This window comes from Schistocerca gregaria, unplaced genomic scaffold, assembly GCF_023897955.1.
Source record: "Schistocerca gregaria isolate iqSchGreg1 unplaced genomic scaffold, iqSchGreg1.2 ptg000794l, whole genome shotgun sequence".
NCBI lineage: Eukaryota > Metazoa > Arthropoda > Insecta > Orthoptera > Acrididae > Schistocerca > Schistocerca gregaria.
Window position 1 is genome coordinate 5,001 of NW_026062162.1, and position 5,000 is coordinate 10,000.

The 5,000-nt window shown below is 54.2% G+C and overlaps 1 non-coding gene across 1 annotated transcript in view; it reads right to left on the reverse strand.

The window, feature by feature from the left end:
- Positions 1-1,425, reverse strand: part of LOC126322143 (small subunit ribosomal RNA) — a 1,893-nt gene extending 468 nt beyond the window's left edge. Inside the window, exon 1 of the ribosomal RNA XR_007558845.1 lies at positions 1-1,425. This exon is cut by the window's left edge and continues 468 nt beyond it. This is a non-coding gene — a ribosomal RNA (small subunit ribosomal RNA).
- Between the last annotated feature and the right edge of the window lie 3,575 nt (positions 1,426-5,000).

The window sequence follows — 5,000 nt, forward strand, 5'->3', positions numbered from 1 at the left end:
AGCAGGCTAGAGTCTCGTTCGTTATCGGAATTAACCAGACAAATCGCTCCACCAACTAAGAACGGCCATGCACCACCACCCACCGAATCAAGAAAGAGCTATCAATCTGTCAATCCTTCCGGTGTCCGGGCCTGGTGAGGTTTCCCGTGTTGAGTCAAATTAAGCCGCAGGCTCCACTCCTGGTGGTGCCCTTCCGTCAATTCCTTTAAGTTTCAGCTTTGCAACCATACTTCCCCCGGAACCCAAAAGCTTTGGTTTCCCGGAGGCTGCCCGCCGAGTCATCGGAGGAACTGCGGCGGATCGCTGGCTGGCATCGTTTATGGTTAGAACTAGGGCGGTATCTGATCGCCTTCGAACCTCTAACTTTCGTTCTTGATTAATGAAAACATACTTGGCAAATGCTTTCGCTTCTGTTCGTCTTGCGACGATCCAAGAATTTCACCTCTAACGTCGCAATACGAATGCCCCCGCCTGTCCCTATTAATCATTACCTCGGGTTCCGAAAACCAACAAAATAGAACCGAGGTCCTATTCCATTATTCCATGCACACAGTATTCAGGCGGGCTTGCCTGCTTTAAGCACTCTAATTTGTTCAAAGTAAACGTGCCGGCCCACCGAGACACTCAACTAAGAGCACCCTGGTAGGATTTCAACGGGGTCCGCCTCGGGACGCGCAAGCACGCCTTCGGCTCGCCCCACCGGCAGGACGTCCCACGATACATGCCAGTTAAACACCGACGGGCGGTGAACCAACAGCGTGGGACACAAATCCAACTACGAGCTTTTTAACCGCAACAACTTTAATATACGCTATTGGAGCTGGAATTACCGCGGCTGCTGGCACCAGACTTGCCCTCCAATAGATACTCGTTAAAGGATTTAAAGTGTACTCATTCCGATTACGGGGCCTCGGATGAGTCCCGTATCGTTATTTTTCGTCACTACCTCCCCGTGCCGGGAGTGGGTAATTTGCGCGCCTGCTGCCTTCCTTGGATGTGGTAGCCGTTTCTCAGGCTCCCTCTCCGGAATCGAACCCTGATTCCCCGTTACCCGTTACAACCATGGTAGGCGCAGAACCTACCATCGACAGTTGATAAGGCAGACATTTGAAAGATGCGTCGCCGGTACGAGGACCGTGCGATCAGCCCAAAGTTATTCAGAGTCACCAAGGCAAACGGACCAGACGAGCCAATCCGATTGGTTTTGATCTAATAAAAGCGTCCCTTCCATCTCTGGTCGGGACTCTGTTTGCATGTATTAGCTCTAGAATTACCACAGTTATCCAAGTAACGTGGGTACGATCTAAGGAACCATAACTGATTTAATGAGCCATTCGCGGTTTCACCTTAATGCGGCTTGTACTGAGACATGCATGGCTTAATCTTTGAGACAAGCATATGACTACTGGCAGGATCAACCAGGGAGCTGCGTCAACGAGAGCTGAGCAGCCGGCCGCCCGGGAGTGTGTCCCGAGGGCCCGCGCGAACACGCAAGCGTCCGCTCAATTATTCTGCAAACAGGAGGAGGCTGAGCTCCCCTGCACGATACACCTCGAAACCCTCTCAGGTCCCGGCGGCGCGCAGCGCCGTCCTAAGTACTTGGTCGGGTTCGAGAGAGGCGCAATCGCCCGGAGATGGGCGAGTAGACGCTTTCAGTGCGAACACCCGTGCTCCCAACTGAGCTTGCCGCTGCCGACAGAGGCCCGGGAGCGTGCTGTCGTGGCATTGCCGGCGGGAAACAACACGCGCCACCTACGGTGACCGGCAGCTCCAACGCCAGCGCCACAGAAGGGCAAAGCCCCACTTGGGTGCAGAAGCGAACTCTCCCAGCACAGCGCACGCGCCAACACGTCCGCAGAGCTGCGATACAAACCACCTGCGAGAACCGCTGGGGGCGACCGAGCAGCAGACGGCGTCGCGACGCCGAGTGCCGGGCGGCGGCGCATCCTCAACGCACACAGTCCGCAATCGGACCAGCACACTGCAGATGTCCACCGCGCTTCGCACCGGGCTCGGCAGAACCCACTTTGGCCGCCTGGCGCCGCGCGCAGGGTGCGCCGGCGCATAGCTGGGACGCCAGCCGGGCCCGTCGGCCGGCGCTCCTGCCACTGGGCGCCCCCCACCAGCCGGCTGTAGTGCGTGCGCTCACGCAGCGCGCGGCCAGCACGCCGGGCGGCCCCCCCTCACCGGCCGGGGACTGTCCCGCCAAGCCACAGCCTCGTATCGCTTCATACCCACATGGCCAACTCAGGTTCGGGGGCATGGCGGGTACCGCCGAAACAACCGGTTCATAGATGTACCGATCGTCGCTATCACCGATGCACCTGCAGCGCGAACAACCGCTCAACAACTGATTTCCAGTTCATTTGCGGATCTTTGGCAGCAAACGTATACGTCAATCTACATTTGCGAAATCTACGATTCTGGCATGCCTGCATGTTATGTGTCACGACACGCTACATCAGCCCACATACACACTGCGGCATGTACACGAGAGAACACGTGGAAGATGGTCCGCGCACGTGTGCAATGTCCCTTGCGCGGTCGACTGTCAACCGGCCTCTGTAGCATGTCGCAGATGTGGAACGCGGTCCACCGTGCTATCATGTTGTGTGGGGCAATACGATTAAATAGGAAAACCCTCGTCGCTACATCAACAGACGGCTCACGCTGATTCCCGGCAGAGGGAGGAGGGGGGGGGGGGGGGGCCAACATGCAATACTTTCGTCCGTACCTACCTACCACATGTCTGTACGGCGTACAACAGTGCAATCTCGCTGTAATGGGGAGACGAGACAAGTAGCATCGTGCACAACATATGGCCCTTATGATTCGCCATTGTAGGGCGCAGCCGGTGTACGGTCAAGCATGTGCCACATTATGTCACTCAGTACGTAACGACGGATGATCAGTGTGGGTTACGCGTACATCAGCGGACAGTCCACACAGGCCGTACCACAACGTACACTGACTGCATCGACAACCGAATGCAACTGAACAGCTGCAAGGCTCATTTCACAAACAAACGCCTGACCGACCAGCTTGGAAGGGCAGGAGGGGAGGGCGATATTCGTTCTGTAGCGGTACACCCTTCCAGTGGTTAGCGGGACTGTGTAGAAAGTACGCAACACTCGAAAGACCTTTATGTGAGGGTACGCACCATGGCATCAAGAAATACACATGACACCAGAGGATCCAAGCAGTGAACTATGTTCAGAGGGTTGCTGTTAGGCAAAGCTACATTCCTGTGACGTTACATGTGACAGTTAAGGTGCAGTGTAAGTTAGGTTAAGGTGCAGCGTAAGTTAGGTTAAGGTGCAGCGTAAGTTAGGTTAAGGTGCAGCGTAAGTTAGGTTAAGGTGCAGCGTAAGTTAGGTTAAGGTGCAGCGTAAGTTAGGTTAAGGTGCAGCGTAACTTGGGTTAAGGTGCAGCGTAACTTGGGTTAAGGTGCAGCGTAACTTGGGTTAAGGTGCAGCGTAACTTGGGTTAAGGTGCAGCGTAAGTTAGGTTAAGGTGCAGCGTAACTTGGGTTAAGGTGCAGCGTAACTTGGGTTAAGGTGCAGCGTAACTTGGGTTAAGGTGCAGCGTAACTTGGGTTAAGGTGCAGCGTAACTTGGGTTAAGGTGCAGCGTAACTTGGGTTAAGGTGCAGCGTAACTTGGGTTAAGGTGCAGCGTAACTTGGGTTAAGGTGCAGCGTAACTTGGGTTAAGGTGCAGCGTAACTTGGGTTAAGGTGCAGCGTAACTTGGGTTAAGGTGCAGCGTAACTTGGGTTAAGGTGCAGCGTAACTTGGGTTAAGGTGCAGCGTAACTTGGGTTAAGGTGCAGCGTAACTTGGGTTAAGGTGCAGCGTAACTTGGGTTAAGGTGCAGCGTAACTTGGGTTAAGGTGCAGCGTAACTTGGGTTAAGGTGCAGCGTAACTTGGGTTAAGGTGCAGCGTAACTTAGGTTAAGGTGCCAACGTGGGTTAGGTTAAGGGGCCAACGTGGGTTAGGTTAAGGGCCAACGTGGGTTAGGTTAAGGGGCCAACGTGGGTTAGGTTAAGGGCCAACGTGGGTTAGGTTAAGGGCCAACGTGGGTTAGGTTAAGGGCCAACGTGGGTTAGGTTAAGGGCCAACGTGGGTTAGGTTAAGGGCCAACGTGGGTTAGGTTAAGGGCCAACGTGGGTTAGGTTAAGGGCCAACGTGGGTTAGGTTAAGGGCCAACGTGGGTTAGGTTAAGGGCCAACGTGGGTTAGGTTAAGGGCCAACGTGGGTTAGGTTAAGGGCCAACGTGGGTTAGGTTAAGGGCCAACGTGGGTTAGGTTAAGGGCCAACGTGGGTTAGGTTAAGGGCCAACGTGGGTTAGGTTAAGGGCCAACGTGGGTTAGGTTAAGGGCCAACGTGGGTTAGGTTGCCAGAGATGTGTCAAATCAGGATGTACGTTTGGCTGGTGTCAGGTGGTGGGTTGGTTCGATGCCTTTATAAGGAGTGTGGCCAAAGGGTATTTTATTACTTGTACCTTTTGTGTTGTGGCGTGGCGTTGCGTCCTGTGTTGATACTGGGTGGACCACTGTGGGTGTTGCTGGCTGATTTGAGCTGCGTTGTTTGCGGGTGGTGTGAGACATTCTGTCTTATTAGTGGACGTGACGTTCCTCTTGTCGTTCTTTGGATAGTGTCCTGTGGCAGCGAGGATAAAATGGATGTTGTTGAACGATAGTGCTTTGGTGCTTTCGCTTTGTTACACACAGAGTGGACTGTGAGATAGGGTGACTGGGTCGAGTGCGGTTCACACTGTCCTCCCCAGTTTACAGTATGTATCATCTATGTATGTGGTCCTGCATCATTTACTAAGCAGGGACGTCAGACGACTGAAATATTAGTTATGTACTGATGTAAAGCAGAATGCTTACCTTCCACCAGTGGGCGAGTATCGACTCTGCCCCAGCGTTGCCACCGCAGGAAGCGGTGTCGGAAACACTACCCGCACACCGTCACCACTGTGCGGGGGGACGGACCCTCT